Genomic DNA, 12,766 nt, shown 5'->3' on the forward strand with positions numbered 1-12,766 from the left:
ACACAAAACTATAACACCTCCTACTTCCTATATAGGTACAAAATATATTTGCCGCTTTTCCTAATAATCCTTATGTTCTGCCTCATAGAAGTGTTTTTCAGCTGTGGAACTGCAAAGTTAGATTGGTAATGTGAAATGTCTCTTGCTCTACATCCGCTTGGAGTAGGGACTGATTTGAAACCAGTTACAATTCAATTTTAACTGGATAGGCGTAAGGTTTATTTTGGTTTGTGATACAGTTCAGGTTTAACTGGTTTTGAGACTGTCCATTGCTCGACATACGAGTATGTAGCATTTGTTTAGGAAGTTATTGGGTTGTGAATGTGGGTTTTAGATTGGTATAATTGGTTTATACATGGTGTTTTCGGTTACGTTCCTGTGGCCAAAAATAATATACGCACCATACTGAGTAATTACGGGACTCACGCATTGCAAAAAATACCAGCTATAAAATTGCATATCTAAAACCAAATGTATGAAGTTCATCTAACATTTCTGGGTACGTTCAATTCCTGGATTTCCGATTTTTTTCGTAACCTAATAACGTACAATACATGTATCTAAAATTGTAGCATCCTGTATATACCAATGTTTTATTTCCAGGCCGAGGGGCGTCCCACTCTATGTTTGGCTGTTCGTGGCCTCCACTCATCCATCCATTGTTAGTTTTTCGCCAGCTCATTATACATATCCTCAGATTACACATTTTTAAATATATTTTAGGTACTAAAATAAAGCATAAGTATTTTTGTCAACATGTCTGGACATAACAATTAATCCTTAATTATATTTGTTCAGAAATTGAAAAACATGGCCTAAGTCAAGTTACAGCTGAAGAAATGTGAAGAAACTCAGGAAAGAAAGTTTCGGAGTGTTGCTTCACGAGCCACAACTCTATCTAGTGCCGATTGCGCGACAGCTCTCTTTCGTTGTTTGTCAGTATAGAGTAAGGGTGCTTACATAGAGAATCGGGTTCCCTGTATCTACCTGTACCGGTAACCTGATAATGCGAAAGCGCTCATGACATTAAAAAATCCGGGAAATACTCCGTGAGTACAGGGAACCCGATTCTCTATGTAAGCACCCAAATCCTCCACAGCAGTGATCTGTAACTTCGTAAGCTGCAGTGACCCCAGTTTGCATTGGCCGGCCGCAACATGCGTAGACTTGATTAACTTCGGACGTCAAGGTAAACCAGCTGTTCGGCTTTAAATGTCGTTTATAATCATTTATTATTGGACAAGGATATGATATGTGGCTGAAACGTTGGTAGCTATTGGAACATGTATGCATCCGCTCAGACCGATCGTACCAACCCAACCTAACAAATAAGTGACACTAGATAGTATACACTAAAAAATTGTTGACGGGCAAGATTGGTTATTATGTATTTCTACAGGATTTAATTGGCGGGCAACGACATGACGCTCGACGAGACCTCCATAGAAATCCTTTGACGTTGGACGTCGCCTGCTGCAAACTTATGTAGTTTGCTGCCAATTATCACCATTACCCAGTGCCTTTTCACAGTTTTGACTTCATAACAGCACATTACGCGTAAGCTGAACACCTGTTTAAAACTGTCTCAAAGCACACATTATTAAGGCTGGTTACAAAATGTGTAAAGCCTTATTCGGTTCAGTGAAAGTAGAATTCTGACGACCAGACAGTGTTGACCTGTTCACCCCCGTAAATTGTATAGACAAGAGGATGGCGCGGGAATCGTCGGAGGTGAATGAGAGGTCTTAGTTTATTGGTTTTGAGTCAAAGACAGAATAGAAACGTTAGCAACTTTACGATATGTTTGTCCTTGTTGCTGTGTGTGATATTATGATAATTATTGTATAATAATAAGGTAATTTGAGCTGGTAACAATATTTTTAGAGGCTTTCTGCGTATAATTATGTAGTTTAAACATTTTTTTAACAGTGTTCCTTAAATGTATATTCTAATTTATAATTTTCGATTTATATTTTTCGTTATTCCACCTCCCTGATCCACTACGGTTTTAAGTTTGTATATACACTATGCTGTATTATCGTATTAAGTACTATTAGGTATTCATCCAGTGTCTACATGGATTTTTCTCTGATGGTACATAATAAGTAATACCAGGTATATTGTGCTTGATTCTAGGAAACCTGAGACCTGCTTATTATTTCATTTCGTCATACACTCATTGAAACTGTCCTATCAATTAATTACAATTTAATACATTATTTATCAGAGTTTCACGCACATAAACCTTGTGTAACATTCTAGCTCCATTCATAGTCAACAATCCTATCTGTATAATGATACATCGTACTGGAATGAAAAAGTCGATTTCCGTTATTATCTTAAGGGAAAAAATGTGGGACAAACAGAAAGTATTGGCATTTTTCTAAAACAAATGATATTGTTTGTTCGTGGGAAACTGTAACAAAGTAGGATTTAACTAAATTTTAAATTATGACTGCCTCGGATATCGTATGATAACTTTTAAATATTAACTTACGAAGTATATGTACGTACATAGGTATGTATAGCCGATCATAGTAGAAGGAATCGTTAAACAACCTCATAAACATTTCTTACGAAAATAATTTTTACCAACAAAAAAAATACAAAGTAACTGCTACAAAAACTGTTATCTGGTGAACATCATACATTATGGGGCTTTACTTGTTTATAACGTTTCATAATTGGTGTATTTTACGAGGGAACCCAAAGAAAGAGTGAGTGAAACCGAACATAAACAACGTTGTCACTCTGCCGACAACTTGGGAATTGGAAAATTGGCATTTATTTATGTCCCCCAATGTTTTTACACATACATACATTGCTCACGACTGTAATCCCCGAAGGGGTAGTCAGAGGTGACTTACAAGCAAGTCACCCGCTTTTCGCTGACAATATGGGTGCATAACCTGAAATAAATGACTATTTATTTATTTATTTTTATTATTAGATTTGTATTCACGTGATAAGTCGTAAGCCGTATCGCCGTTTTTGAATGAGTACAATGTACTTAGGGTACACCTGATGTGCACGTTTCCTCACGGGAGCGTAAGAGCGATAGTGTAGGTATAGTGTACCTAATTAAATTCCCACGAACTCTTTGGTACTCATAACTAAAAAAGGTACGAGTACATTGCCTATGGGTCCTTTATTTATGAGTAATATCGGGATTTTCGTCAAAATCATATGCACCCAAAAATCTACGATTCACTAGAATTTAATCTACAGGTGCCACATCCAAAATATTATGTCAATAGGAAAAAAAGTAGCTATTTATGGGCTATTGGTTTGCCATTAATAATACATTCATTTATGATAGATACACGGTTGCGTGATCTTTTGCATCATATACCCATTTGTAGCATTATATTTACAAATGTAAAAGCGGTGATTTTACCTAGCTACCTGACCACACAAAATGATTATTGATTTCCCGTCTATGCCGCCCATGATAAAACCATGCAATTATAAGGTTACACACACACTGAGCGTGCGTACGCGGATACGACTTTCACTGCAGCTACCATTCTTTACGTTTTGCAATTTGCACTCAAGTCGGGCAGTACCTTCGTTATGTATTTACTAGTACATACATACATTGTAAGTATAATAATAATAGAGGGTGGAATTTTTTCAGTGACATTCTTGTTGGCCAGTAAATACCCAACAAACAGTCCATTCGTTACGGGACCAACTCTGTGGTCGAGATAAAGAATAGCTTATCCATTAAGGGTGACTTGCATAACAAAGATAAATAAAATTAAATAGTTTGTCTCTTGCTCTCACAGTATAATGTCAGAGCAAGAGGTCATAGATTTAATTTTGATTAACTTTGTTATGCAAGACGCCCTGAATGTGTAATTTTAATTAAGTTAGTTATACCTGTTGTGAATGTTAAATTATATTTTGTATATATTTTTTTTGCTACCTAACAATAATTGCGTGTTGGCCATAGCTGTTAAGCATTATTGTGTTTTTATAATAAATAAATAAATTCTTATTGATGAAATATTTCATTTTACTATGGCATAGCGTATTAATGTAGCTGTTTTGGAAAATTCCTCTAACTTCACAACGAACGCACTTAAACGAAATAGAGTGTCATGCAATCAGTAGGTACGTTAGTACAATGAGTATAGAATAGAATAGAATAGAATAGAATAGTTCATTTATTTGCTTGAATATAGGTAGGTACAAAGATGTTATTACAATTTTAATTCTGCTATATTCTACCCTTGAAGGGTGTACAAATATGATTTTACACTGCATGCACATTAATAATACATTTTAAAAAAAGAAATAGTGTCAGTAGATCAAACTTGATTCAAACAATATTAATAAAATAATAAAAAATGTCATGCTTAAAATAAATTAATAATAATGTCAATAGAAAACAATATAAAATTAAAAGTATCAAGCTAAATTAAATTATAAGTAAATAAATAGGCACATTCAATCATTAAAGTCATTAAAAAATTCATTTATATGATAATATGATTTTGATAATAATAAATCTTTCAGTTTATGTTTAAATATTTTAATGTCAGCGGTTTCTTTTAGTATTTTTGGAAGATGGTTATATATTTTTGTTGCCATTCCGAATATACTTTTGTCAAGGAGTGCTGTTTTCCTAGGTATGGCACACATTTTATTTTGAAGTCGTTCACTTCTAAATGAGCTAAATAGGCTCATGTTACATTTTACAAATATTGCAACCTCAAATATGTACAGAGATGTCAGGGTTAAAATAGAAAGTTTTTTGAAGTATAGTTTGCAGCTATCTCTTTGTTTCAGTCGGCATATGGCCCGAACACATCTTTTTTGTGCTTTAAATGCCCTGTCTCTGTCCGTTGAGTTACCCCAGAATATAATTCCATAGCGGAGAGTAGATACCACATAAGCATGATATGCCGTTAAAACTGTATTCTGGTTTACTACTTTTGACAGCATGTATAGTGCGTATGAAAATTTATATAACTTAGTACAAATTATGTCAATTTGTTCCTTCCAATTAAGATGGCAGTCAATTTGTACTCCTAGAAATTTAGCACTATCGGTAGAAGCGATAGGTTTACCTTCCCATGCTATGTTTAAATCACTTGAATCTATGTTGTTATAATTGTTTCTGAATGTCATGATTTTGGTTTTGTCAATATTTAAAATTAAATTATTTAATTTCAGCCAGTCTATTATATTATTTAAATTTGTATTTATGTCGTTACTAATTGTATTATTGTCATTGCCTGTAAAAACGGCCGTGCTATCATCAGCAAATAGATACATAGGACAATTTACAGCCGTAGGGAAATCGTTAATGTAAATTAAGAACAGTAATGGTCCTAGTACGCTTCCCTGTGGAACGCCACATTTAACCGTCCTTTGTTGTGATCGGTAATTAGTAATAACTTTATCTGTAAGATTAATTTTAGCTATTTCAGTTATTTGCTTCCTGTTCTGGAGGTAAGATTTTAGTAAGTCGAGAACATTACCTCTAACTCCGTATGAGTAAAGCTTTTTGGTCAGAATATCATGATCTACTAGGTCAAATGCTTTTGTTAAGTCCATGTATAAGGCAGTGACTAGTTGCCTTTTATCTAAACTTTTTGTTACTTGCAATAGGAAATTATAAATAGTAACATTTACATTTTTATTTTTTCGGAAGCCAGCTTGTGCCTCAGTAAACAGTGTATATTTTTCAAAATACTTATATATGTTATTATAAATAACCTTTTCTAATATTTTTGAGAAAATAGGGATTAGCGCTACTGGCCTATAATATCCCATGTTTTCTCGGTCCTCTTTTTTAAACATCGGCTTTACAATGGATATTTTTAAGATATCGGGGAATATTCCATATATAATACATAGGTTCACTATATGGCTAACAACAGGACTTATGATATGAGCTACATTCTTTAACACTTTGGTACAGATATTGTCATAGCCAGTACTGTTCGTATTTTTTAAAGACATTGTCACTTTAAATATATCCTCAGGCGTCGTAAGGCCTAAGAACACAGATTTTTCTTGATTTGGGAGAGTGCTAGTTTTATCCTTACTTAATTGTTTATGAAGTGGTTGAACCTGATCAATAAAAAAGTTATTAAAAGCTTCAGCAATTTTTTGAGGATTTTGGATAATTTTATTTGCTACTTTGATTTGATTTATATATTCATTAGGATATTGCGCTTTACTGTTGTTTATGATTTTCCATGTTTCTTTAGACTTGTTATGGGACATTTTAATATTGTACTCATTTTGTGATCTTTGTGTTTGTTTAATTATAAGGTTTAGTCTTTTAGCATAGGTCTTAAATACTATTTTGTTAGCATCATTTTTATGTCTTCTATATTTCCAAAGCATTTCGCGTTTTCTTTTAGCACACATTTTTATGCCCTTTGTTATCCACTTAGGACGTTTTGTTGCTGATATTTTCACTCTCGTCAGAGGAAAACAGAGCTCATAAAATAATTTAAAAATACTGTGAAACGATTCAAACGCTGCGTTTGGCTCATTTAGATTATAGGTCTCATCAAAGCTTAATTGAGAAATGTAGTATTTAAATTTTTCAAGATTTTCAACGGTATACTGTCTTCTTTCTATAAACCAATGTTTTAAAGTACAAGTTTTTTTAACTGGGCATTTCACTAGTTGAGCGGTATGGTCTGACAATGCAAGTTCTAACACTTCAGCTTTGCAGCCTCGTATGTTGTGGGCAAAGTTATCTAGACACGTGCCACTTCTCAACCGGGTTGGTTCGTTTATAATCAGTTTTAAATTGTGACTTGATAAAATGTGTTCAAAGTATATGCTCATTCTTGTTTTATTAAGGCGATCAATATTAAAGTCACCACATATAATTGTCTTATTCGGGATTTTGTAGGAAAGCGAAGTCAAAAGATTGTCTAGTGTATTAAAAAAAATGTCAAGAGTATTTAAGTCATATTTAGGTGGCCTATACAGGCATATTACATTGATATTATGTTCAGTAAGGTTGACTGCACAGCATTCAAATATATTCGGAATGTTGAATTTATACACTTTCATTATTTCTGTATATTTATGCAAGTTTGATACTAAAATACAAGATCCACCGTGACATTTTTCTCTTGAGAAACATGCACCTAATGTAAAGTTTGGTATATTTAATGATGTCAAGTTACAGTTAGTCATGTTGTGTTCAGTTATACATAGCAAATCTGTTTTTATATGATTGTCTAACAATTCGTCTACGTGAGCCGTAAGGATGTCTGACTTTGAAATTAGACCATTTATATTTTGATGCAAAATATTAATGTGGTTATACACGAAAAAAGTCATATTTTTTGTTTTCAGTTTCAGCAGTTCCTTGGTTTTCATTCTTGTTATTATGTACATTTGTTGTTCTATCGATGTTTTCATTGCTCTCTGTTATGAAGTATTTCTTTAGTGATTCAAGTTCTTCATAAAGCATTGTCAAAATATTTCTCATGCCCCTATTATTCAAAAATCCGTGTTGCCTAGAGAACATGTAGTGATCATAGGTTAAAGTAGCATTTGAGTCAAAGAAATATGCATAACCGTGACTCTCCACATCCGAGTAAAGGAGGTTATTAAATATTTCCACCCTCCAATTGTACATGGTCTGATGTTTTGCACAATTATATGTAGGAGTGCATATAACAACATTTGTATGAGTGATATTTTGTAGCGTCGTTCTTATATATTTAATTAAGTCGTGATAGTTATTTGTTTTTTTGTAATCCTCCTCACCAATGATAAGGATACAGTAATCCTGGAGTGTGAAATCTGAGAGTTTCTCATTTAAATTGTTTAGTTGCTCTTTTATTCCAGCATTTGGTGTTAGATAGTGCATAATCTTATATTCAGCTCCATTAAAAATGCTCTCGGCGATATCTAGCACCGCATTTCTCTTGTTACAGCTCAGAATACATAGCTTGGAATATTTTTTATGTTGTTTGGGAAATACTATACGGGGTTCCTGTACTTTACTTTCAGTACTATTTATATTTTCTTTGTCTTGCTGCAGTATCCGATGAGTAGATTTTTCTAAATCATTTTCGAATGATATCTCATTAGAACACTTATTGAAGTTAGGAGTAGTCTTCGGGTGAGACTTTTTTCCTTTTCCTTTATTCTTTTTTGGAGTAACACAATCATTCTTGAGGCTTTCCGTCACCTTTCTACAAATAGTGTTCTTTCTATTTATTTCGTTCATTTCAATTTTCATTTCTTCTATTTCTAAATTAAGATTAGCAATCTCGTTATGGGCCACTTTCAGTTCATTTTTCAATTTTATTAATTCATTTCGGAGGTTTTTAATTTCCTCCTTTTCGTCATCAGAAAGTTCCGGCATACTGTTCATTGATGTATAGGTATTATTTTTTGAGTTATTACTTTCCTCATCTGTTTCATGTGATTCTGATTGGGTTCTATTTTTCCGTCTAAAAGTAATATTTCCAAAAAAAACTCATGTTGTTCAATTTATTGTCCAGTCAATTTATTATTAATTACACAGGTTCAATAATTTTATTATACCTGAACGGATACGCCAATTATTATTTATTTATTTATTTATTTATTTATTTATAAGATTCGCCAACAAAGATTACATTACATTCATGCTTAATAAAAAAATCACAGTTTGATGATAAATGCATCTTCAATAACAGGCGAATACAGCATGCATTATAAGTAATAATTAAATTAAATTGTTAAAATTAAAGCACTAATAATTTACAATTAAGTTATAACAAAGTATAATTCATTGAAACAATTATATTAGAATAGCATTAAATTGGCAATTAATAATTGAATTTACATTGAAATTAACAGATTGATTAAAAATAATTATTGATTAAATAAAATAAATATAGGTATATGATCATTTAAAATAATATGGAGCTTTGAACCTGAGACTGCAACAACCGCATCAGTTCCTTTTTGAAAACTGGAAGCCTCTGAGATATGCAAATATCCGTTCCTTTGGCAATTGAATTAAAAGATCTACACATCCTGTTTAGTGGAGAAAATTGCCCTAAATTTGTGTTGCTTTTTTTAATATGGAAAAGCAGGTATTTATTTTTTCTCGGTAAACGTACAGGTATTGCTATTTGTAATTTGGCTAGTAGTGTCGGTGCATCTATCAATCCGTTTGCCAACTTGTGCAAGAAAATAATATCTGCCACCTTTCTACGTAAAGATAAAGATTGCATGTGAAAATATTCTAGTCTCTCTTTGTAGCTTTGAAGTTTCTTTGCAAGGCCATAACGGTAACTTAAGTGCCACAGAAACCTTTTTTGTACACTCTCAATTCTTTTTTCATACACAGCGTAGTGTGGATTCCACACTGGACTGCAGTATTCCAAACAACTACGTACTAAAGAATTAAAGAGAACTAGCCTAGCTGAAACACTTTTGAAGTCCTTTGTATTTCTGATTATGAAGCCCAACATTTTAAAGCCGCGATTCACTATACACTCTACATGTTTGTTAAATTGTAGCTTACTATCCAGTGCCATACCTAGATCCCTGATTTCAACCACATTTTTCAAAGGGGAGTCTTTTATGTAGTATGTATGAGATATGCAATTTTGCCTACATCGCGAAAACATCATGTGATAACATTTAGATGTGTTTAAGGGCATGCCATTTACATCACACCACTCAACCAGACGACTTAAATCACTCTGAAGTTCATCATTGCTTTCCAACGACAATATGGGCTTCACTATTTTCAGGTCATCGGCAAAAAGGTAGAAAGTTGTGTGTTGAAAACAAAGGGGAAGATCGTTTATGAAAACATTGAAAAGTAATGGGCCTAGGTGTGATCCTTGCGGAACCCCAGATACGGCTTCAAATGAATACGATGAATAACCATTTATTACCACTTTAGAATTTCGACCATGGAGATAAGATCCTAGCCAGGACAGCAAACTACCCCCTACACCCAGGCTTTCGAGTTTTCCTAACAGAATAGAATAGTTCACCCGATCGAAAGCTTTGCTAAAATCCGTGTAAATAGCACTAGTACTTATTCGAGAGTCAACAGCCTGCGAAACTTCATCCACAAAGTCCACCATATTAGTACAGGTAGATCTCGCCTTCATGAAGCCATGTTGACTATTTGATAGAAGAGGCCTAACATGATAAAACAAAATTTTGTGTATAAGTTTTTCAAAAACTTTGGCAACTACTGATAATATTGATATAGGACGGTAATCTGTAACTGAACTTTTATCACCGGCTTTAAAAAGCGGGATTACTCTAGCTTCCTTCCAAACCGTAGGGAATACTCCAGACTGTAAAGACGCGTTGTATATTAATTGAAGGGGATAACTAAGCGCCCGCGCACAATTCTTAACAAAAATTGCCGGTAAGCCATCCGCTCCAGCACCCTTGGCGTGGTCCAATCTTTTTAAAGCCAAAAAGACTTCTGAATAATTAAATGATGCAGTGGTTATACAGTTATTGCTTGAATGCTGGTTTATTGAATCATCTCTACTTTGGGGATTGAAGCGACTGTAGGCCTTAGAAAAATTATCAGCAAATAAATTACATATATCATCGCCAGTTTTAGCTACTTTGGTACCCATTTTCATTTCTGCAGGGTATGTACTTTTATTTTGCCTTTTTTGTTTTATGTATGACCAAAACAACTTAGAGTTAGATATTACTGATTCTTCAATTTTAGATATATAATTATTAAAGTTTTCTTTGCGTAGTTTATCACATCGAGCCCTAAGCAACTCAAACGATAATTTGTCCATCGGATTTCCGTATCTTTTAACCTTTATATGCAATTTATGCTTCTCTCGTAGTATTTTAATTAGAGTATTGGTAAACCACGGTGGATATTTACTAGAACCAGCAATCTTACTTTGGGGAACATGATTCTTTACTATGTCATTGATTTCATTATAAAAAACATCAACCATATCATCAATGTTTTTGCATAAAGAAAATTTATTGGCCCATGGTACAGATTCGATTTTGCTGTTAATCACATTATAATCGGCCTTATAGAAGTTGAGTTTAAGCTGAGGTTTCGGAATTAAAGTACTGTCTTTGACAAATGAAACAGAAAATAAAAGTGAAGGATGAAGTGGGTCAATCGGGACAAAAGAATCAGAACCCGCGCACAGGTTGATGATCGGCAGGTTGCTGAACACTAAGTCCAATATATTATTGTTTACATTCAATACATGATTATATTGATAGAGATTATTTGAAACAGAAAAATCCACCAATTCATTTCCAAAAGAACTATTATTAGTTCCAGGCGAACAAGTATAATTTTCAGTATTAAGGGTCCATGAAATACAGCTCAAATTAAAATCACCTACCAGTATAACATTTTCAAGATTTTCTAAAACTCTATTTGTATTTTGTATGTAATGATCCAAGATATGTTTTTTCATGGGTGGTGCCAAATATACTCCACAAATATATAATTTACAATTGTTTTTATTTTTGTCTTTTATATCTAAAACTATCCACATATCTTCGCAGCCGCTTTCAAATTCAAGAACTCTATGTGAATTAATACGTTTATGAACGGCTATTATAACGCCCCCTCCTGCTTTCTGAGGATCAAACGTTGTGGATTCACGATCGCGCCTATAAACTTGATATCTATTATCGAATAATTCGCAATCATATACGTTACTTTTAAGCCAACTTTCCGTTACAACGATCACATCAAAATTTGCAAGACTACAATTATGAAAGAACACATTAGTTTTAGTATTTAGTCCTCTAGTATTTTGGTAGTAAAAATTTAAAGTATCGAATGATGAGTCCAATAAAATATAAAAGAACATGCACGATCATTTATGATTAGCTATGTATTTGATTTCTACGTGAGTTTACTCAGGAAGTCAATGTTACGAATGTGCACGAAATCAGAGGCCTCCGTTTTACGCATAAATACCTTGTTTTTTCTAACCCACACAAACTTATAGTTAAGTTCCCTAGCCCTTAGTCTAGCTGCAGCGTGCAAGGATTTAGTTTCGGGAGACAGGTGCTCACATATATAAATTGGTATAATTATTACGAGTATATATTTTTTGGTGCAACGGAACGTAATCAAAAGTATTTATTTGATATGGTAACACTGGTATGGACTTGTCTGTGACTTTCTTTGCCTGTCAACGTCAATCAAACGTCAGTGTTGTTGTTCTTTGCGCTTGCGCAGGATTTTGCTTGCTTATTGGCTCTTATTTTTGAAAACAAGTATGAATTTCCAAAATTTAACCGTTATTATGGATTCAGGGCGAAATGATAAACATAATAAAGGCGGTCTCACCGTTATATAGTGATATGAATATCTGGAACTCACTCGCACAGGTTGGTTGAATGTTTATGTAATCGTTTCACAACTTAATTCTGGATAAAATATAATAATTTCTATTTATTGGTAGCTGAGGTACACAATAGCATTGTTTACACTTTAGCGCCACAGAGCAGAAAAAAGAGAGTTGAAGTACTCGTAGATAGATAGATAGAATATTCTTTATTTGTACAGTAACAATAAAGTAATCGTTTACACAGCCGCGATCCAAAGCTAAATTTTTCATAACTTAACTTCAGGTTACCATATCGCTTGGTAAATAGGTGAAGTTTTTACGTTGAATATGTTTTAAGATTTTACTGATAGAAATCTTATTAAAGTAGGTAAGTAAATTCTAAAAATAAATAATAGACAAACAATTATCAAGGTTTCAAAATGGCTTTAATGAATTAGTATCGGGTTCAAACGGTTCAA

This window comes from Plutella xylostella, chromosome 17 (assembly GCF_932276165.1).
Source record: "Plutella xylostella chromosome 17, ilPluXylo3.1, whole genome shotgun sequence".
Classification (NCBI taxonomy): domain Eukaryota; kingdom Metazoa; phylum Arthropoda; class Insecta; order Lepidoptera; family Plutellidae; genus Plutella; species Plutella xylostella.